The sequence below is a fragment of the Dermacentor variabilis genome, chromosome 2 (assembly GCF_050947875.1).
Source record: "Dermacentor variabilis isolate Ectoservices chromosome 2, ASM5094787v1, whole genome shotgun sequence".
NCBI lineage: Eukaryota > Metazoa > Arthropoda > Arachnida > Ixodida > Ixodidae > Dermacentor > Dermacentor variabilis.
In genome coordinates this window covers 142,807,548-142,831,085 of record NC_134569.1, presented here as the reverse complement: position 1 = coordinate 142,831,085, position 23,538 = coordinate 142,807,548, and the positions used below count along the sequence as shown (strand labels likewise).

Sequence of the window (23,538 nt, the reverse complement as noted above, 5' to 3'; positions counted from 1 at the left end):
CAACTCGGGTATGCAGCAAGCACAGACGCGAGGAAGATTTCTGCTACGGCGCCCGGTCTGCGATGTTCTGAAAACGCGCACTGAGACGCTCGCCCGAGTCCGCTGCCCGACTAATGTCATGACGGTTTGGTGTATGAACTTGTCGATGCTATAGATACTGGCAAGTTCAGTGGATTCGAAAGGCAGCGGTAAGAAGCACATTTAAAAAAAGCATGGCATATGGTCATGTTTGTGTTATGAATTAATGCACTGGATTACAAAAAAGGAGCAGAGGGAAATTGCACGCTGAGAGCACCGATAAACATGCAGTGCGACGCAACTCGAGAAATAGTATTGAAAGGTCAAAGAATTTAGAAGAAAAAAAAGATTGAATCGTCGCGACGGCACATCACAGTCCCCGTAGGCGTCGAAGTCTCTACAATGAAATTATTTTTGAACAGCTCTGATAGCGCCCACGCAACAATGGTTGCTTGTATACTGTCAAATGCTCCTATTCTGCGGCCTAAAGCTCATGGCACGGTGCGAAAACGCGCGCGCGGAGAAAGCGAGACAGTGCGCGGACAAGCATGCAGACGCGCACTCGGTCGCTGCGAATCTGCGCGATCGCTGCATTGAGGCTCCGTTCTATTACACTCCATTTAGTTATACAAACACTATAAGAACATATTTCGCATAGTTTTCTCTCAGCGTTTACCTACCTTTCACGCAAGAAGCCGGTTCGGGAGACTCCATCGCGGCGACCGCGCGCAGTGGCGTTCACTGTACGTATTCGGTAAAGAGATAGCGTCTGTAAACGATTGTGTGCTTTCAGTTTGCCCAAGATTATTATTTAGACAGTAAGAAACTTCTCTCGTTTCGAAAGTACTTACAGAAATGTCCGGGAGAGCTCGCGCGTGGTGTTTTCAGTGAGCGCTGACAGCAAAACCTATGAGGAGCGCGCCACGTGATCCCTCATACTACGCCAGCGAGGCGCTTCCGATAGATGGCGACTCCGTAACTCCTCGCCGCCAATATGCTACCTGCGGACTATGTTATTTCACCAAGACCAAGCGCTGGTTCAAGGCCCTTTGAAACGCGTCGAAGGAGACTATCGCGTAGTGACACAAGAGCGCCCTATGTCTGCTGCAATGCCTACATGCATTATTAAATTTACTGTCGCGGCGCAGAAGCTTGCTATTTCGTTTCTTTTTTTTTTGTTTGTTTTGGGTAACTGTGTTTTGCCTCGCCACTGTTGCCGGAGCTCCCAAGAAGACGTATGGCCGCGTTGTAACCACGCATTACCACGTACTGACCACGTATAACGAAGTATTGAATCTTATAGAAACCGAATCAATTCAAAATCATTGTTCTTGCACATGTTCTTCAACATTCCCAGTTTTAATTTAGTTAAGCTTCTTATAGCAAGTTTACAGGTGGATACGAAAGTCATAGAATGTTACAGGACCTGAAAAGTGCATTGCGAGCGATTTTACATGCCAGTTGGAATTGTGATATCTGTGTCCGATAAGTGTATACTGTGCCTCACAAACCTGTATGTCTGCAATACTTGCACAAAAGGTACCCTTTGCGCTATTCAACTAAATAAAATACGGAATTTCTCCAGAATACTAAAAACAAGAGCTCCACCGCGTGACTTTTGTTCGGACGCTGCCGAAAACGGTGAGGTTTGCTGGAAACTGTAGGACGTGAGCGAGACTTCAAAAGAACATCGAAGATGTTAGTACTGGATAATGAACACTCATTGAACAGCAAAAAAACTGAATACCTGTTCTTTTTTTTTTGCATTTAATCACATAATCGCTGCCATTATGCTGCCGTTATGCCCACGTTCGACTACCAATGCATTACGCCTGGCGTCTTCAGCAATGAGGTGAGGGCACTTAGCGACGCCATAAGGAGACTACCATGATGACTAATACAATGCAACACATACGGGATGCCTCGGCGCTGAATTTAACGCTCTGGCCTTAATGGCCATTGAAAAGTTCTGCAGCAGATAAGTATGGGGAAGCCTAACTGTGTTTACTGGTCATAAGGTTAAAGAAAAAGGGAGGTGGTGGTAAATCAGGGAAGAAAGGAAGCCTGTATTCTTAAATGTACCTAAAGAAACGAAGATTTTAATATCTTTCATTTACAAGAGAGAGAAAGAAAGAGAACAACTTTATGTATAAGAGAAATCAACATGTGTATTGTAGATTATATTGCCGGTGCAAAGAATCGTAACCATAACTGCATATGACTCAAGATATATAGATACGGGAAACCTAGCTAATGCATAAGTTGTATGACGCAACATGGTTGGCGCAATAAGAACTTAGCTATACCACAAAGACCCATTAACTGCAGAAAGTTATCGGAGTTGCAGGTATAAATAGCCGTTATGTAGCTCTACACACCAACAATGTCCGTCCGAAGTTATTGAAGTAACTGCGTATAAAGTGCGTATGATCGGTCAAGTCAAAAACTTGCAGACATTGCTGCAGACACAGTTGATCCTCTCAAGAGGATCACAAGTACAACGTAAACTACAGTAATCGCTTATAACGTCAACGAGGCGTCGCCTGTCTGCGGTCTGTTTACCGAAAAATACGGAAGATTTCGAGCTCTTCCGAAATAAAATCAAGGCTCCCTAACGAGCGCGCGAGCGCGCGAGTGGATCGAGCAGTGACGCAGGCCGGGCTGAACCCGGGAACTTTGAAAGAGAGCGGAGCTACGGCATGTCTCCATGACGACAGAGTGACGTGACGCCGGGTCAGCGTCAAGGCTGCGGCTCTCATTGGCTGAGACGAGAGGTTGTCTCCGCCGGAAGTGGCTACGCTAGCCGCTTCCGTTGGCGACCACCGCCAACACCACCGGCACGGAAAGGTACGGCCGACGGCTACACGGCGTTGTCGCGAAACTCTTCGGTGGATCGATGGCCCCGGTGCCGAGCTTCGACAGCGACTCGCGCGGTGCCTCTCGCAAGAACGATTCGCGAAGCTTACCGCCGCTGCCGCCATCTGGTATCCGCAAAATCAATCGCGCCAAGGCACGCCACGGCTCTGCTTGCGAATTATGCGCGCTAGAAGTTGCGAAAAGTGCGGAAGGTACCCAGAACGCACGTCTTCGATTCGGGCAGGTGTTAAGTGAGCCAACTAGAACCCAAACACCAACGTAACGTGCAGATCAGAAACAGTGTAGCAGGGAAAATTAGTACAAGTCACGGTTGATTCTCGATGCCAGGTTTCGCTTTCTGAAAGTGAAGATCAGAGTGGAACGTCGTTCTATTTTTTGTACTCTCAACAGTTTTCACGTTCAATCTCAATGCTACACTAAACGCACTAAGAAGGCATCTTCTACATCTTCGAGTGGAACGAATGTAGCTCTCTCATATAGTTGCGAGTGCGGCTAAAAGGAAGACCGCATTACGTACGGCTGCCGGCGAGGCATCGAGATGGCGCTTCCGTCGTCATGCCCTAGCGTGCGATTCTGAACACCGCCAGAAGGTGTTCTGAAAAGCCGCGCAGTCGGCGGGCATTCGTCGTGCGTTCGGTATTGCGAGTTTTCTCCACTAGGTCTGGTGCTTTGGCGCGAGTCCGTCGCACGCATCAGCAGCACCAAAGCTTCGAGCAAGCGCCAACGCAGGCGCCGAGAGAGGCAAAGGCCGCTCGCGGACGGAAGGACGGACGGGCGGCATACAGTGCTAGTGGTCGTCGGCAGCACCCCAGCGGGACTAGCGGTGGTGCGTCGGCACACTGTGCAGCAGTGCGGAGTCTGAGCGGAGGGCCAGCGTTCCGAGAGGCGCCGATCGGCGGGCAACGCGGGCGCGCTAGGCGGACTCGCCACCGAGCAGTCGGTGCGGACCGGCGGCGACGGGCGGAGGATCTGTGGCTGCGAGCGCGAAGCGATGCGATCCCCAGGTCTCCTCTGCTGCCGTCGCTGCTGTTCGTTGGGACCCGGTCTCTTCATGCGCTGAAGAACAGGTGAGCAGCTCGCTGGCCGCCCTGGTCCCGTGCGACCCGCCTGCGTCCTTGTTTCTGAGTTTCGCCTAACCTTTGCTCGGAGCCCTGCGCCCCGAAAGAAGCGTTCGGTATAGACAAGCCCGTTTACCGACACCTGGACGTTCTCTCTCTTCTCGGGCGTCGTGTAGCCGGCGTGCCCGGAAGGATGGGGACGCCGCAGTGGGATATGGTTGTGCATTGGCCTTTATGGTCGCAGAGCTGCTATCGTCGATCGGTGGTGCAGCGTCTACGATCACCACATTTACTCCACGACCAATGCAGTGTGCTAAAGCGATCCCGACAGTGCGCCACACTTTTGATTCTCTCATCTCGTCACTCTTACTGCCTCGTTCAACAGTGATTCCATTACGCGCTTGGTTGGGGAAGTGGCTGAAAGAAGGTGGGCCGAAGTGAAGGAAGAGGCCGCAGACAGCGATGGGTCGTACCTTGTTTCCAAAAAAACGAGGTGATCAAACGAGGGCGCGAGTTTCTACTTTATTAGGGCGACCATTTCGACTCTCTTTCTGTAGTTGACTTGATACGTTGACCGTACTTCGTGTTACCTAACGGCGTACTTAAGGTTGCAGGTATCTATCCGAATTCGTGCCTTTCTGGCACATACTAAGGTTGCACCCGCCCAGTTATTGTGTCTCCAACTTCACTCGCATTTATGTCATCGTAAATAGCACCCATAATTTCGATATAGGAATACCGGTTAAGGTTTGCTGTCTTCCAGGGTCCATCTTCGTCGTAGTTTATATATTATATATCATTTCTCCTATGTTCACAGCTTCAATCTATTCTTTACTGAGGCTTACAATGGAAGCTAACTAAACGTGCTCACTTGCAGTCTTGAGCGTCGGTGCATCAAGGAGGGCATTTGCAGGAAGCAATTGTTCTACTGCATCATCAAGGCATTAACAGGATGAAGTTTGCGAGCATTTCTCGGGTGCTTCTATGGGGACGCAGTGGTTTCTTCCTTACTGCAGAAGGACAATTTCCACTTTAATGTCAACGTTCCGTGCTAAAATCTTTACATGCGTACTTGATCATATAGCCGTGACGCAGGCGAGCCGGGGACCTATTACAGATTTGGTGCCCCGGAACACGATTTGCATTTTTCTTTTTTGACGCGACGGCCGAATTTTTAGCTTGGTGTGCTACGAATAAGCAAGGTTGTTCACGTGCGCCGAATAAGTGCTGATCATTTGTACCCGCACCTTAGATCGCCTCGCGCGTTAGGACACTGCAAAAAAGATTTTTGTTAAGGTCACAAGGATGAATACGACAGCACTCTCTGGATGTGCCTTCACGAACAGTTCTTCTGCAAATTTTATACGAAAGATTGACGCTCGGTACAAATGTCGCATCATGTGTCAGACGTGTGGCAGACACTGCCAGGAGTGGAACTGAACGTGACGGTTTCATTTCCGTATCATCCTTATGTTTTTTTTTTTTTTTTGACAATGCACTCAGTACGCTGATCTCTCTTACTCCACCTAAAAACCTATCCCTATGTCTGTTTATTTTTGCGGTGCGAGTCGCCTTAAACTCAATTCGCCACTACAGTATAACCATTTCCTTTAATAAGCATTCTTCGACCGCGTTGCTCTTTCAATAGAGAAGCGTCGGCCTGTACGTATCCTTTGCACGGGTGATGACTTCCCAGGAAGTTCGTTCAGCATGCCTTTTGTTGTGATACAAGCGATACTCAAATGCTCCGCTTTAGCCAAACGCGAAGCGTCCTCTTGTCAGCTTTTCCTTTCTTAATATCGCAAAACTCCGCCTGGACAGCGAAGCGCAACTATGGACAACCGTCATCACGTACAGTTCGCGGCCAGTCATAACATTCCGCTATCGCCAATAGCAATAGAGCATCATGCTATTGGCGATATTGGCGTTGGATCGCATTTTCCGCGCTGTGGCTGCCCTCAAGGGAACACAAGGTTCACATTGTTCCTGGTGGACATTAACTTCGATCGAGTTAGTGCGTGCAACATGCGCACCCCTTCTTCCCACAAATAACAGTATTCCGATTCGAAACTACCGCTCTGTTCTTGCACCACATACGTCCTCGAAGAGGAGGAGGAATAAACTTTATTTGTGGAGAACAGGATTGAGCCCTAGGTCTCTCTACCTAGACGACGGCGTCGAGCCCTTGGGCCCTGGCGGCATCTTCGGCCTGCTGGATTGCGTTGAGCTGGTCTTCCCGTGCACAGCTGTGCACCGTCCTCGGAGAAGCCGCTACCAATTTGAATTAACTCTTTGTCGCTCACGTCCGCCCGAAGTAATGCACAAGGCTACGCGTAACATCGTTCCGAAACATTGCTCTTTCTCTTTTTATATAAATTTAGTGCTCAAGTTGCGTTGTTCGGTGACGGCACATACTGCAAGTTCACGACTTCCTTCTCTCTACTTTCTCTTTGTTTCCTGGCCTCTGTTCGATCGAAACGCATAGCAGCTAGGGTGAATTGAATCGGCGCTCCGTATGACCTATCTCGCAACCTTTCGTTTTCTTTTACTTACGAGAGCGGCCACTGAATTCGCGAACGGTCCGGCACATCCACTCGGGAGAGAACTTCGGCGTGAAGAGGCGCGGCGAACGGTTCGTGCGTGCCCCTCTCACCCGCGGTGACCGCTGAGCGCGCCTGATTGCGCGTGTTCTGTGCGCTTGCGCGTGGTCGGCACGCTTGTGCACGCTCCGTTGGCCCAGCGCTGTCCTTTACTCGGCCGAAACGAAACGCGAAGAAAGAGGAAAGCGCAAGGGGGGGGGGGGGGGAGGAGGCGCCTGGGCTCAAAACACAAGACCGCTGCCCGCTCTCTTTCGTTGGGCCGCACCCTTGAGAGGCCCTATCCTCACCGCCAGCCCCTCCTCCCGTCTTCCCCCTCCCCCCATCCCCCCTTGGGGCGCCGTGCTGCTCCTCCTCGGGCGACGGCTTTGCATTAAAATTGGATTCGCGGCGCGGCCGCGGCGGTTTTATGGATCCGACGCCGGCCGACGCCGCCGCTGCCGCCGCCGCCGCCGAAAGCTGCTCTGGGCAGGCCTTGGCGTTCTTGCAGTTTACGCCTGTAGCTTTTTTTTTCGCTCTTCAGCCTCCATTGTTCTTCCCGCAGCACTGTGCTGCGAAACAAATAAAAAAAAATACTCGACAGTTGAAGCGAGCGTTCTTTTTATGTGCGTCACTTTTAAAGAACAACGCGGGCAAGCGGAGCGGTGACATGACCGGCCCTGCATGACGTTGCGTGATTTTCCGGCCAGTTTGGCGGTTCTGCACGCGTGACACTTGAAACAAGCAACAAAAAACGTCCCACACCTTCGCAACTGCTTCGTTCTTGTGAATGCCATTTGCTTCTTGCGAAACAGGAGCCGAATTCACGAACGCTTTTCGTTCGTAAGTGCTTTCCACGATTGGGCGTCCGCCTTCAGTGATAACATGTGCAACATCAGGATTAGGTGGAATTTGCACGTGCGAACAATTTTATAGCGTATGAGTTTTTTTGTGAATCCAGGCTGCAGCTCCATAAGTTGTCCTTGTGTTTGTTGAGGCGTTATTGCGTTTATTACAAGACGATGAACGGCAAGAAACGCTAATGAATGTGTCAATTGAGCGGGGCATATATCCAGCTGATACACTAAAGGAGGAGTATCTTGTCGTTATACGGACACATGACGTAATGCGTCATGAGAACGGAGCCCCGTTAAACGAAAGGAAAACTATTTGTGATGAACCATGTACTTCGTTATTAAAATTTAAATTATGGGGTTTTACATGCCAAAACCACTTTCTGATTATGAAACGCGCCGTAGTGGAGGACTCCGGAAATTTTGGTCACTTGAGGTTCTCTAACGTCCACCTAAATCTAAGTGCACAGGTGTTTTCGCATTTCGCCTCCATCGAAATGCGGCCGCCGTGGGGCCGGCATTCAATCCCGCGACCTCGTGCTCAGTACTTCGTTATGAGCGTGCGTCGTTCGGCCCTGCAGTCAGGGTAAAATAATTTACACCCCTACTCCTAAAATCCTAACAAGGGTTTGAGTTACGGACCGATTTACCCCCTTATATTCAATTTTATGGGTGTAATTTATGAGTTGGTAGCCATTGCATTGTTAACTACAGTTAACAATGCAATGGTTACCAGACGCGTCAGCACAGAATCGGTGTAGAGCTGCTGACTATTTGCCGAATGTGTCAAGAAACTCCTGAGTGCCTCTTGCGCGTTCAAACCGCAGGGGACCTTCGCGACATCAAACATTAACCTCTTCGAAAAGGGGTGGGGGTGGGGGGTGGGGAACGGGCACTTGTCAAGCGTTATGCGTGAGAGCGCCAGGCTTGGTCGGGACCTGGAAACAAGCATCGATACTCTCTAATCCCCTCTTAAAATTGTGTTGCTGTTTTAGTATTTTTTTTTCCTTAATAACACCTCATTGAGTCGAACACTCGAACAATGCTGACCGCAGATTATCGAAAGTAAGGAATCGCAGAGCTAAAACGAAGGGTTGCCGGGGCAACGCTGGTGGCTATACGAAGCCTACGGAGTGCAAGGGTAGCGTCACCGTTGTGTTAACACTTTATACGTTCCAACTCCCAGTGCAGAAACCCAAGCCTGACTCCGCGCTGACTCTTTCGTGTGGTCGGTCTCCGCTTTTGTTTACCACTGAATGTGCCACCGTCATCGCAGCATCTGTAGTTTGAACACTATACAGCCAACTCGCTCGACTGACCGCTCGAAAAACTGAAGGCAACTGATTCCACCGTGAGACAATGCTGAAACCACGTGCTCTTAAGCGTGTGCGCGTTAATCTTGGCAACAAATTAACAGCGTGAGCCAAAGACCAATTCCAAGAAAAACCACAAGGTGTGCGCTCTTCTTTGTCCTTAATCTTTTTAAGAGCGCAGCGCTTTGGCGCCCGTTCCTGCGGCGACGGTAGGCGTCCTTCGTAATCCAGCGAATGTGCGTAGCGAAGGATACAAGAGCGAACGCGGAGCGAAGTGGAGTATGAAAGACTGCGAAAGCGAAAAGAACATGAGGCGGAAAGCGGAGGAGGAGCGTGCGGCAAAAAGCGTGACAAGAAAAGCGTAGTGCCGCGCCAGACGGGCTCTGCGGCGACGTTGGCTACGAGATGGCGCCAGAGTAGCACACATCGTCTGTATGGAAACAAAGTGCTGCATGAGCGGAGGTCTGTCTGCGGCGGCTGCTGTGAATCGGGCCCACGCGATCTCCCGATAAGCGAGGCACTCGCCCCACACTTCGCTCCGTTTGCAACGTGCCGCATCGGACAGATTGTTCACGCCAGCCAATATATCGCCAAATGAAAACACGTATAGAGCTGCGCTCAAATTACGCATTAGAGAGTATCGTAATCGTTGGTGAATTTCTTTCCCACTGTTACTCTGTGGCCATGAAGTTACCGGCTAGTACAAACCCATAGTCTAAAAAGAAAGAAGAGAGATCTGGGGAGGAATCGAGAAATATTTATGTTCGTTAATTACGCTCAGCATCAGTATTGCATGGACAGCATCAGCATCAAATTACACTCAGCGTCAGTACTGCATGGAATTTGCTCTTACGCATAGCTCCAGCGTGAGAGCTTTTGGGTGTGTGTGCGTCAGGTATCACTCTATGTTTCCAGGTCCCGAACAAGCCTGGCGTTCGCACACATAACGCTCCGTCAGCGCATCTTCCTCCTGCCTCCTTTCAAAGAGGTTTCAAAGGGGGGGACCCGGAATTATTTTTTGACCACCTGGGTTTTCTTTAAACGTGCACCCCATGCAATGTACACGTGCGTCTTTCCTTTCTTTTTTTCTGCATTCTGCCCCCTGTCGGAATATGGCCGGCGCGGCCGGAATCGCACCCTCGATCTCGTCCTAAAAGCAGCGCAATGCCTTAACCACTGATCTACCACGACCGGTGGAAACCCACACTTTGCGGAACAGCCTTCCTTCCGCGCAATCTTTGGCGTCGCGTATGAACTTGAGTGCCCACCGAGCCGTCAGTTTCCGGCCCCCGGGCCTTCTTCGTCGGACTCGGCTTCTTTCTTGGCCAGCCGCAGCTTCGCACCGGGGCGCTCCCTCGATTTCTCTCTGGCCCAGCTGGCACGACCGACCCCACTACATACTACAAGAGCTCTCCGGGCGCTCCGCCCGTGTGCACGGCGGTCGCTTCTTCTCGCGTTCTCTGGCCATGCTCTCGCGGCTATTTACTTTGCCCCACGCGCCAGCGGCCACATAGCGCCATGATCGCGAGAAGCGAAGCGCGAAACTAACCGGACGCCCTTTCTTTTCCTCTCTTTCTTGTATTTTTTTTTCTTTTTCCCGCGGCAGCTAGTCATGCGCTGCTGTTCAAGGTCAGGCCCGGTATTGATCCCCGGGCCCTCCTACAATCACGGACGAGGAGCAGCGCACCGACCGGCCGGCCGACGGGCCCGCCGTTTTTCCTCCCTTCGGGCAAGCAGCGTGCAGCCTCCTCGGCCGAGACGAGAAGCGCGGCACCAATGCAAGCCTACGTTTAATGGAATCCGCGCAGCCTGGTTGGATGCCGTGAGGGGCGTTTACACGAATACGACAAGTGGCACACCACATTTACTAGGTACACGTGTATACATAAAAACGATAGCAGCCAGGTAAAATGAAAGGCTAGCTGGAGCAAGTGAACTGCAACGAAAAGGGACACGACGCCTGTCAACTCCACAGAACGGAAAATGTACATAGAAAAATAATTGTCAGCGATGAACAGGAGAGCGATTCACGGGAAATTGCACATTTAGTGAGGAAGAAGAGGAGGGAATAAAAGGAGAAAAGGGAAAGACGGAGAACAACACAAGAATACGACACGCATCTTACGTCACACACTCGTCCGGCGCCACTGAACATCCGGCAGACGGCCCACAAATTAGCACAAAATTAGGCTACGTCAGCGCTCAGAGTGTTTAGACTATAATTGGGAGGGTCGAAACGCGTCGCAATGATGGACGCGTTGCGTGGGCCTGTATGCGTTTAGACGCACGGCCCGGCGGGGGAAAATACAATGTACCGTCGCATCCATGCAAACTGCGGCGATTCTCTAGGAAGCGGAACAAAATTATTAACGCGAAGTGAGACGATGGTTCCAGACGGGGGTAAGTCGTCCCACGCGGTGGGCGTAGACGCTGGGGTGCCGCACCGAGGGATCGAGACGCGGAAAACTGAGAACGCGATCTGCTGCAGTGTGCTCTCCTCCTCCTCTTGCCGGAGAAACGCACTCGCCGGAAACCGGTTCTGGCTTCGGTTCGGGCTTGGTCCAGACAAAAGCGGGACGCTCCACGCGTAAACGCATTCGCGTGGTTACCGTGATGAGCTCAGGAATGCGATAACGCTATTGTCGCCCTCGTGTAAACGCTGCAATAGACGGTAACGCGCGTGTTCGTCGTTTCTTGGCTATATAGTCCTTCGTTTTTTTGTCTGGCGCCAAATTGCAACACAGACAGCTAGTGTGGCTAATTTCGCCATCGCATTGATATATGTCCGCAGCCCATGTCTTACTTATGCGGTCATTATGCCCGATGCGGTCGGAGAGCCCAGCGAACGGAGCCTCGTTGGTTTCACTGTGGACCTCCCGAGGATGCCACCTATAGAAGCTATTGCTGGTTTGTCCGCCTTAATCTTCTGATGATGTTGATGATCACCTTAAAAACAGCGGCACCTACCCGGTCAGAGAGCTTGGTCAAGAATCGGTTGGATTTCAGAAATGTATTTGAGGTGCGAGCACGTAATTACGATAACGATAAATGAGTGAACGCAAGTATAATGGATATTCCTTTTATTAAACAGTCATCCTGAAGGAACAATAAAAAAATATCTAGAAGAAGGGAAGAGCGAAGGAACAACTGATCAGATTAAAAACGAAATAGACGGGTCTCGCTAATGAAGTTCTCATACCGTAGGATGCACTTCCAGCGTGAGAAACAGAAAATATTGAGAGAATAAAACAAAACGGGGACATCTGGGAGGACGCTACGGCGATGCACTTCATCCGGGCGCATCGTCTCGCATCACGTGTAACGCCTTCGGTTCTTGACTGATCAGCGCTTACCACGTTCTTTTACATTATCCTGGACTGCACTCCAGGCGTTGGCCGCGAGCCCTGATCGCATGTCATTAAGTGCCGCAGCTATGAACAGCACATTGTGCGTATTTAAATGCTGCTGTTGTAGCATTTGTTCCAAGCCGTTTGTTGCGCTTGCCACTTTGTAGACGCATTTTTACTTCGTTGGTTCACCTCACATGGTGATAAAAGCCGAGGAAAACGGCCGAGGATTCGTCAGTGAAAGTGAGGCGAGGAGTACGGCATACAAAAAGGCTCGGTACGTGTGAAACGATGAACGTAAGAAAACCAGTGCAAACGTTGCGCAAAATGGTACGACGAATTCGGACAACTGAGCCACTCAAGAGATAGCGCCGTCAAATACGACGAGCGTATCGTGGCAAGTCTCCTCTTCCATACGGATATGCGTTTAGTCTGTAACGTCGGAACATCCAATTTGTCCGCCACGGATGCTAGGCAACGGCGCGGAACCATTCATAACTGGGGTTGTTTCTGATGCTTCCGTTACGCGAGATGACGCAACGGGGACGAGAAACTGCACAATCATACAAATGACTCTCACTAAAAAAAAAAAAAAAAGTGCTGCTATAAACACATACCAAGATCTCGTGTGCGTGCATTGTGTGCATCGACTACCAATATTTTCTATTTATTTACGTTCTTGTTTGGATCATTTTCCTACTCTCTCTCTCTCAGAGTGTATATGAAGAGTAGGTATATTCATGATGAATATAAGGGTAGTCAACCGGACGTACTCTTGTGATAACCTCACTGTTGTTTTTTCACTCTCTTTCTCCCTGCTCTACTCGTATACTGTGTTACCCGGCTCAAAGCAAGAGCCGTAGCTCCCCCACCCTGCTGCACGGTTCTGAGGAGCGGGTAATTGCGGGCAGGCGTGCGCTCCTGGGTGTTCGACTTCGAGTTGCGCTTCAATATGCCCGCCCTTCCGTTGTATAGCCGTTGTATCGACGTCGTTGTTTCGGATCCGATGTTGTCGGTACGGGCCGCGCGGACGCAGAGATTCCCGAAGTCTGTTCTTTGCGATCGAGGGTTTTGGTGCGTTCCTCTACGTTGAAGCACGTTGGTTTTCTACCTGCTTTAATTTTTCATAAACGTCTTCTTTTTTTTTCTTAGTTAAAAAAGTTGAAACGCACTGTCTGCTACCCACCCGGGGCCGAGAAGACCGACATCTGCGAACGGGAAGCGGAATCAAAGATTACGCTGCGGAACTCGCGTGCGATAGAGGCAAGATCAAGCGGGGAAGAAAAAATATAATAAAATAAATCGGACGAAGATGTACGATACGGATGTCGTCGAACTCGACAAAAGCCTCTATGCAGCTGAATTAAAGTAGTACGTATACTGGTCGTCAGAAAACGATCCGAGATTCGCATTGCAGTGCGGTGATTCGGATAAGATTCATCGCTGTACGCGATTTTTTGATGAGCATTCAAGTAGTACATGGCTGATCCAGCGGTTAGCCGCGCGCTTCAGTCCGTAATGTAGTCTTGAATGCACATTCTTTAAACAAACCAGTCACATAGGCATATGTGATCTAAAATTTGGCCAGGTGTGTCTGCTGTCCTTCCGTATTTAGAGATGGCAGTTTACTTAGGCAATACATAACACTGCGTCGTGGTAACATACGGCCGGCGTTCGTATTTATTAGATTTTTTTTAAAGACAGCCTAATTCAGTTAAGCGCGTTCGAGAAAGCCAAGAAGCATAGCGCGATACATGTGTTGCGCCGGTTCAGCTGGAGCGCATTAGCCGTGAAATGAAGGAGATAGTAGGATTGCGAAAGCGGAGGGGAAGGGTTATGATGGCGAGAGATGCCGCGAAAGCATTTTCGAAGAGCGCCGAAGCAATACGACAGACTGTGAGTGCAATCAATGGTCTTAGTACTTCTTTATACACCTTTGTAATTATTACGAGTGTACAGGGACACTGCAGCTGCATTAGTAGTATTACCCTCCTACACTACAGAGAAAGCTGCGTTAGTAATGGTATATTGCCTTTCTGCAAAACAAAATCAACAACAAAAGAAAGCCACTTTTACCGTTAAGCCATTCTTTAGGTTCGGTAATATAAGCAAAGATGCAATGACGAAATATAAGCGCCGACACCACCTTGAAGTTCCAGCGCCAGCTTGCACTGACGCCGCAACAGAACAGTGTGACATCACCTGCTCGGCCATAGTTGATTTTCAATCCGTAAAAATGATTACACCGTATACTCTAAAAGAACCAATGACTGAACCGAACAAGTGTTAAGAACTCTTACCGAGCCACAATGGGCAAAGCACAGACGCAAAAAATTCAAGCCGCTTTGAAATCTGTGACGTCACGACGACATTCACGCGCTCAGGTTTCGGCGCGAACAAATTGATATAACTTTGACCTTCATTTTCATACTGTCACCACGAGATGAACGCACAGAATTTTAATCGACTATCTAAGCAGCCTACAGTGATTCAGCGTTTCTCCTCAGAGTGCCTTTAACGTCTCAAAGCTGATGCTACACCCGATGGATCTGTTGACGCCCTGTTGGAGGACGCGCGATTGGTCATTAATTTTTGATAGATTTCGAGCTACCGTGCACAGAGACGGGTGCACGAGACCGCCTTCTATTGTACTGGCGGAGAACCGCTTCAGAGCACATAATCCCGGAGGCTTCACTTCAGTCGTTGCAGCAGGGACTCAAATGCGTTTCCCTAAGGGCCGACCTTGATTTACCCGGTGCTGACGCATGCGCACTCGTGCGGCCGTTTCATCGCGTTCTCGATCTCTTCCTTGCGCCTTCTCTTCTTCATTTTCCAGTAAAAATTCCCAACCTGCCGTGGTTGGTTGGTGGTTTTGGCGCTGCGCTGCTTAGCACGAGATCGCTGGATCAAATCTCGCCGACGGCCACCGAATTTCGGTGGGCGGCGAAGTGCAACGTCCGTGCGTTTGAGTGCACGTTAGAGAACCTTAGGTGGTCGAAATTAATCCGGAGTCACACCCATTGCGGCGTGCCTCGTAATCAAATCGTTGTTCTTGAATAATGCCGGGCCAACCAGCGGCGGAGGTGAAGCAGGCGTTAAGGGGCCCAAATACACAGCTTCGCTGGTCATCCTTCTTCAGAGTTTCACTGAGTTTTTTTTTTTTAAGTTTCCAATGCCGTTCCTCTTCCGCTGATAGAAATAAACACAAAGTGACATCGGATTCAGATTATATTGCTCTTCCCTGGTTACTTCGTTTCCGCTAACGTCATAGCCTCAATTGTCTGCCTGTTCATATGTACAGTCAACCACAACACCTTACGGAACACGAGATCCGAGGAAAAGCTTAATATCTGCGCAGCCGCATAACGCAGCCTAATATTCGCTTTTACAGCCTCTACTAGTATATGTGAACAACATTGTTTTACTGCTAGCTACAGGCTGCCCGGAAATTGAACGTTTTCTGAGATCCCGTAGTCTATAAGCTGTTGTGGTTGACTGTACATACCTATTCCGAAAAATAAAACATGTGAAAAAAGAATACACGCAAAATGGACGTTACGGGGCCAACAGGGGCCCCTTGCTCAAAACAAAATTGAATGTACAGTGGCTCTTGCCTGAATTCGCATTGGAGGATGCAGTGTGACTCAGTAGATGTCTTCAACAGCAGCGTCGTCTGAAATTTGGAGGTGGGCGAATAGCAAATTTTTCGAACACGAATCAAACAAATACTAATAGTAAGTGTCGAACATTGGATCCAACGCAGACACATAAATTTGTCGGCAGAGTTATTTCGATATATTTAGATACCATGCTTGTGGTGACTAGTGAAAAAAAGACAGCCAACTACTCCGGACAAGTACAATTAATTTTAAACAAACGGTCACTAATTGTCAACAAAAGAACTGCGCGAACAGCATCTCAATATTTTTACAGCCTGGTCGTGCATAACCTTTCCAAGAATGAATGGTTGATGTAGGAGCAGGTTTCCAAAAAAGACTAAATAAATGCTTGTTGTCAAGAGATCAGTGATCGTGGTACAAAAAAAGAAAAAGCACTGAAAGACTGTCTGCCGCAGGCAAATATGAAAGGGCCCGTTCCGAGGAACACATCACCTGCTGCAGCGTAAGAGATAGAACTGCTACATGACTGGACTACAAGAAACACAAAATTAGAGAATACAAGCAAGAATCACAGCTTTTCGTCGAGGCTTCAAGCACGAAACCAAAAGGCAAAGATTCATTACCCATTTTGCATCTGCACTGCTTCGAAAAATGTTGTCGTTTCATTTCCTAAATGTGCGATACTTTGTTTAGGAGGCGGACAACAATTACCCGACTTTAACATTCAGTTGTTGCAAGATGTTCGTTAAGTTTCGACATTCGAAATTATCGAACAGTTTATTTTCGAATACCAAAACGAAAACGAACAGCTATTCAGTAATATTCGATTCGTACTCGAAACTTCGAACATTCACCCACCCCTACTGATAATTCAAAGGATTCCAGCAGAAATATCGTCGACAGCGGCTTCTCCATTGCGACCATGGAAGCCGACTCCCAAACCTGTAGAAAGGCCTCTCTGTCAAACATAGTGCCTTTCTAACCGACTTCCCTTTGGCTACGTGAGCCTTTGAGCATTCCCTAAGTTCCCCAGATTTGCTACCGCATGGGCAGCTGCGCGGCAGTCCTTGCATGCGACCTTGTATACGATACCTGGGTAATTCGAAGTACCTAGGACATGATTCGCGTGCGTCACTCGACTCTTACCTTACTGGAAGGAACATGTATGTATGTATGCATGCATGTATGTATGTATGTATGTATGTATGTATGTATGTATGTATGTATGTATGTATGTATGTATGTATGTATGTATGTATGTATGTATGTATGTATGTATGTATGTATGTATGTATGTATGTATAATAATAATATTTGGGGTTTTACGTGCCAAAACCACTTTCTGATTATGAGGCACGCCGTAGTGGAGGACTCCGGAAATTTTGACCTCCTGGGGTTCTTTAACGTGCGCCTAAATCTAAGCACACGGGTGTTTTCGCATTTCGCCCGCATCGAAATGCGGCCGCCGTGGCCGGGATATATGTATGTATGTATGTATGTATGTATGTATGTATGTATGTATGTATGTATGTATGTATGTATGTATGTATGTATGTATGTATGTATGTATGTATGTATGTATGTATGTATGTATGTATGTATGTATGTATGCACGTACCTATGTTCGTAGGTATACATACGCATGCGCGCACACATACACCTGCGAACGAAACGCAGAAGCAAACTACGCCGAAGGAGTACCGAACGCAAGGCGCCGTACCGGAGAATAAACACGATGGCGGCGCGCCACCGGCAGTTCCGTTCCGACTCAAGGATTCGCCGAAGCGATCAACGCGAACGGGCCGCGGCCAAGAGATCGGCGGGCACCTCTTCATCGGCACCGCGAGCGCACATTACGGGGCTGCACCTCGGCGCAGGCTCCGACGAGGACGACGACGGGGCGATCGAAATACTCCCCCAAAGCGACGCGTAAAGGGCCATCGCTTTTCACACTGGGCCGTGTTTAACGCGAACCCTCTTTCCCCAACTCCCTTCCGCTCTCGCTTTTTTTATGCCGGCGATGGTCGTGCGCAGATATGGGCCCGCGCCGCCGAATGGGCCAATAACTCTCGGCAAACGAGCCGGGGAGGGTTAAAATCGCTGCCGCCCGTATGTGCATGCGCGTCCGCCGCGTCGGCTTCGTTCTTCGCTCGCTTCCGCGTTATGTTTATTACTCGCTCTCGATCCTCTCGTTTCTCTAGGGTGCATTCACGAGCACGTAGCACTGCGCGGTCTTGCTCTCTTCTCTCCTTTATTTTTCCAATTATTATTATTTCTTTTTTTATACGCCGCTCGATTTCGCGCATCCTTTCGTGTCGTCTTGTTCTGTTTTTAGTACTTATCGTAACGCCGCATAGGCTGTCGCGGTTTTTGAGCGCGTGGCCATCTGTACGATGCGATCTGGGTCACAGTGCAGATTTGTTGTTTATTTGTTGTTTGTTTTGCTTTTATTTGCTTTAATTGCGCGTCGCTCCTTGCTTTCCTTGTAATGCACTTTGCGCGCCTTGGTGATTAGTAATAGTTCTCAGGCAATGAAATAAACATTTAATTCCGTATTTTTACGAGCCAGAACGAGGATTTGATTTCGAGGCGCGCCGTAGTGGGGGACTTCGGATTAATTTTCGACCACCTGTGGTTCTCTTAAGGTGCGCCCAAAATCTAAGTACGCGAGTGCTCTTGCGTTTCTCCCTCGTGTAAATGCGGCCCGCGCGCGGCCGGGATTCGAACCCGCAAATCTCGAGCTCAGCACGCAGTGCGACGACATAGCCACCGTGCTACGGTGGCGGGTGAATCAATTGATTCGCGCCCTGTGACAGAGAGCTGCACTCTGTTGCTAATTTTGTCAGTCAAATAAACTTACTACACCCAACCCACCCCAAGCCTATACCTAACTTACCTACGTCACTTTGTCGACTTTAGTTGACCTATAGTCATCGAACATTTTGTCGCCTTAGCTCATTTGTTCATTTGTTTGTTGACCGGTACCGCAAGTTGAAATAACAATTTTGTGCGATAATCCTTTGTGTCAAACGACGCTGTGCCCTTTGTTAGCTTAACGACAGAATATCTCCGCGAGACCTGTATCAGTAAGGAAATGAGTTTGAGCATCGGAAACTGACCCACGTGAATTCAATGGTTAATCTTGCAGTACCGCTTTACAGCCAGCTATCCCTGTTTCGGGCGTGCACTAAACAGAAAAAAATCACAGTTTCGCCACAACGGCGAAGCAACAAATGCAGTGGCAACGTGTTAGAATATTACACTAAGTGTAAGGCTCGCAGCTATAGTGGCAGCATGAATTGAAGTAAACGTAAGCTGTCCAAGTAAATAAAAACCTGCTGCTGTGCTAGGGACGCTGTGTTCGAATCCTGCCTTCGGACAATTTCATTTATGTTTGTTAATTAAAGCCAACGTCTTTCTTGGCGACTTTACCACCACGTCTCCGTATCGGGTACGTTTCAAACCTTTTTCCTTGACTGATAGCGGAGGTAGTGCACAAGCGCGCCAATAGAGGGCGCTGTAACGTAAAACTATTCCAAACTTTTCCATTCCAAGCTCTCCACGATTGCTCAAATAATTTTTTGGACCACCCCCATTTGACTTGTCTGTCAAGCGACGTCAGGAGAACCGCGATAGCTCCCCGTCTGATATGCCGTGTACACACTGATTATGCATTATTTGACCGAACAAAACAAGAACAGTTATTTATGATTCGGCGCCTTTTTGCCATTAGCCTTCCGCTATTGGTCAAAAGTTTTCGGGCTGCACCTACTTCACCTGCCTTTCACGCGACGTCACAAAACCGCAATAGCTTACCGCGTCAAAGTGACGCGTACGCGTCAAACATGCATTAATATGCTGAACAAAACTGAATGTTCTTCTGAATAGCCGCAGGCTGCGCCGTTCCTAAAGGAATAAAAGACGGCTGCCGCCGATCGCTCCTCCACTGGCTGCTCGCCCCTGCCGGAGATCATGGATTTATTGGCGTGTAATGAAACATTTCGCGAAGCCGTGTAACGTTTTCGAGAACTTTCGGCGCGTTTACGACCTCGTTCTGCCAATTCTTCTTTGCTGAGGACCCGTTTTGGCGTCATTGTTTAGCTTCCATTGCATGCAGCCGCGATTCTCGACGAGCCACCGCAAGCTGAGTAAGAGAAAGCGGACCAATCGCAGACGCCGGCCCCACCCTCTTCATCCGGTTATCGATATTCAGTGCAGTGGCTACGCCCAATCGAGTCCCTCTCCACTTGAGCATGCTCCTCGCCTCTTGTAAGCCAATTAGATAAGACAGGCCGCTCAGCGTAGGCAATGGCCTTCGTTTTTCAAGCAAACGAGGGGAGCATTTGAGTGATTTGTTCAGACAACGCTGCGGGTGACCGCCCGATGCTTGCGTCGGCGGTTACGCAAATTTGACGTCAGAAGATTGCAATAAAAACATATTGGAATAGTTTTACGTTATGCGGCCCAAAGTTACATTTCCAGGTTTGAGCTCTGTTGTTGTTTCGCACTTTTAATGTCCAAGTCTGTGAATATTTAAAAGAAAAGGCATGCGCTATCGGTGTTTTGTTTCATGACATTTGTTTGTGGGCTGCCATTCTCAAAATTCGGAGAAATAATTTTGTCAAGAATGGTTAGACCTGGCACGAGCTACTTTACTGACAGGATCGTGCGGCAATATAACCCGCATATACCGCATGTCATATGCCTAAATAAGTACGGTGCCTCACGGCAACACCGACGGCGACGAGGACGGCAAGAAAAGTGTGCTTGGAATGTCCATATAATTGCTATCGCAATAAAACGTCGAAGTGGCCCAATATTACGGCTTCCTTTCCCCGTAGAAAGTTTCAACTCATAATGAATTGAAATACCATTCCCCGTTTTTTTTTTCCTTGCATAACCAAACCCCTACCTCAGTTTCTCCTTAACGGTTGCTTCCATGTAATAAAAAGAAATAAAAAATAGAAATACACACACACACACAGAAACACGCAAAAAACGTGCGGTTCGCGAGAAATAAACGCGTCACCCTCTTCAGAGCATCTGGCGAGAATACGCACCCTTCGTCACAAACGTAACTCTATTTCTAGATAAAGAAACGGCGACGTTTCTTTTTTTTTTTTCCTCGCTTTCTCTGCTCTGTGTCCACCAGCAGTGCATGCCTGTGTGGCTCGACGTTCACGACGCGGCCCGGGAGCCACGCGGATTTATTTAAAGGGCTCGTTATCGATTGCTGCTATTCCAATTGTTCCCCTCCCCTCCCCTAACCCCCCCCCCTTTTTTCCCTTTCCAACTCTACCCGATTCTTTCGGCCTCGTCTCTTGGCTTCTCTGAAAGGGAAAAAGAAAAGTAGTAGAAAAAATATCCCCGTGTAGGCGAGCGGACAGAACAGCAGAGGAGCTTTGCGCGGATCGGCGATGTTTACATTGTCCCAGGTGGTACTAGCGGGGTCTATCGTTCATGTAGGACGCGCTTAGTTTTCCCGTGTTTCGCGAGCGCTAACTGCCCTGTATTCGCGGGTTCTGAAAGAGGCCCTACGCAGGGTTGATATGCACGCGACGTCGAAAACGCATCCACGGCTGCTCGAAGGCTTAGTCAAGCTGTCCAAGCTGTCCATGACAGCTATTAACCCAGTGAACCTCCCCAGAATATTTTCTGTCTGGGAAATATTGATTTGATTTGATTTGGTTTGAAATCGCCGTTACGGCATTCGTTCCGCTTCCGGCTGAACGAGAGAAAGGTCGAACAGTACTCAGCAACAAGGAAGGTGATTACATTTCTTCGCTTAGCTCCCGTCGAAGTTTGATCTCTTCGTAGGGCTACGTTATAGTTCTCGGGGTGCTCGAATAGTCAAAATTTCTTTTTTGTCCAATTGAATCCAATGGTATAGTCACATTCAAGAAAAGCGAGCTCCGAATGCTGAATGCAATATCCAATGTCGTACTATTTCTAAAGCAGCCTTGCGCACGAAGTTCGCCCGGAGTCCGCTTGGTAAAGAAAAGAAATCAGGATTATGTACCTGGAGACGTGCACGTATAATAGGGCCCACATTTCGGCGTCTGGAGAACTCTAGAACTCGTAATTGGAAAACAACTTTCTTGTTTTCTTTCGAGGTGTTTTTCTTTAATTATTGTTCCCTAAATGGTGCAAATGTGAAACATTTATCGAGCCCAACTTTGTGCTTTCAGAAAGAAGGCCCTATTTGCAGTGACGTAACGCAATCTAATAAAAGGGGAGAACCTTATTCTTCTATATTTAACTCCAAATTCGAACGTTATAACTTTCAGTAAAGTACGCTCAAACTGGTAGGACGCAAGTAAACTTACCTAAAAAAGAAACAACAAAGGACTCGTCAAAATGCAGTTTAAAACGGGACATGCCGCCAATTCCGAATCCTGAGTAAGGGCGTTTGCATTACTCCGTTTGTTCTTTGCGTGTGACAGATATATAATATAGGAACAGAAAGCATGAAATGTTAAATGAAAGAGAATGAGAGTGAAGAAGCAACGGTGGAAGAACTTGTTGGGCTCGTTGGAGTTCACTAAAGAGAGCGCTATAAATACGAAACAAAGTAAAGAGCAAAAAATTGGAGGCTTATCAAGGTTAAGCCCAGTGGATGCGAAGCATCCACTGGGCTTAACCTTAGCGTATCCTTAGCGTTTGGAGGCATCTTGACCGCATACACGCCCGGCGCAAAGACGCTGGCGCGGTTGCGGGCACAGAGACTGACGCGATGGCGGGCGCGCGCCGCTTCATCCCTGGCGTGAACTCACATATCACGTGATGCAGCGATGGTGGCGCCGCCGCCGCGTCGCGCGCGACGGCGCGAACCGAAGCGTGGAGGCCTCCGCCGGGCGACGTCCGACGGCGCGATATGAGGCCCCATCTGCAGCCGGTGTGACGTCATCACGTGACGTCATGTCACGTGACCTACTTGAAGGTCACTTGAAGGTCAATGGTGGCCACCGCCGGGAGGCGACCGACGGCGCGATATGAGGCCCCATCTGCAGCCTGTGTGACGTCATCACGTGACGTCATGTCACGTGACCCCACTTCAGGGTCAATGGTGGCCACCGCCGGGCGTCGCGCGAAGGCCCGAAACCTACGTTAATATGCTTCGCATAAAACGAGGACACGGCTGGTGTTTCGTTGGTTCCGTACTATTTTTCCTTTCTTGCATTAAATATGTTCTAATCCATTAGGCGTACATTTTATTGCAATAGCAGTTGTATAAACACTCCAGGCAAATTTTCGCCGTCGTCGTGGGCTTAATCTTCGCTGACGACGTTCCGTATAAAGTCCAAGTGCGATAAGATCCTATCGTTCCTTGCCCGCCGTATGCTGTGGTTGTGAAAGAAGGTGTACCAGGGTGAGCCGACACTGATGGTGGCTTGATGTGCGCCGTCCTCCCTCGCGCCTAATGTTGGAGGTCATGTGATCAAGCGTGTGCTAGGGATAAGCAGGTGAGCGTACATCTCCTCCTCTAGCCCGGTCGCGGTTGCGCATGGCTGTGCGCGTGGCGGAACGCACACGCGTACCACGCCCCGTATCCTGCAGATAATCTGCGGTGGGTGCAAAGCGTGGGCAAGCAGAGATGCTGGTGACTTATGTTGAATTCCAATGGCGGAATCGGAGCAGCGGACGGACTCCGCGAGCGAGCACTCGACTCTGGCGTAGAGCAACGCCTCCAGATCCGCAAGTGTGACACAACCTGCGCCTCCGGAGCAAGGCGGAAGCGGAAGTTCTATCACCGAGTCACCCAGGATACCTTGCGTGTAGTCATTTCCTTCCTCTGTTTGCTCCCAGCACCGCCGCACCGGTCACTTGTCTCTTCTGTGCCGTTCCTCTGTTGTTTTTTTTTTAAGTGCGGAATGG

General features: G+C 49.1%; 1 protein-coding gene across 1 annotated transcript in view; it reads left to right on the top strand.

Annotated features, from left to right (window-relative positions):
* The first annotated feature begins 3,630 nt into the window (after window positions 1-3,630).
* The window catches only part of LOC142572796 (acetylcholinesterase-like), a 184,953-nt gene continuing 165,045 nt past the window's right edge, over window positions 3,631-23,538 (top strand). The window contains exon 1 of the mRNA XM_075682156.1: window positions 3,631-3,962. The gene's annotated coding sequence lies outside the window, so the exon portion shown is untranslated. The remainder of the gene's footprint in view (window positions 3,963-23,538) is intronic.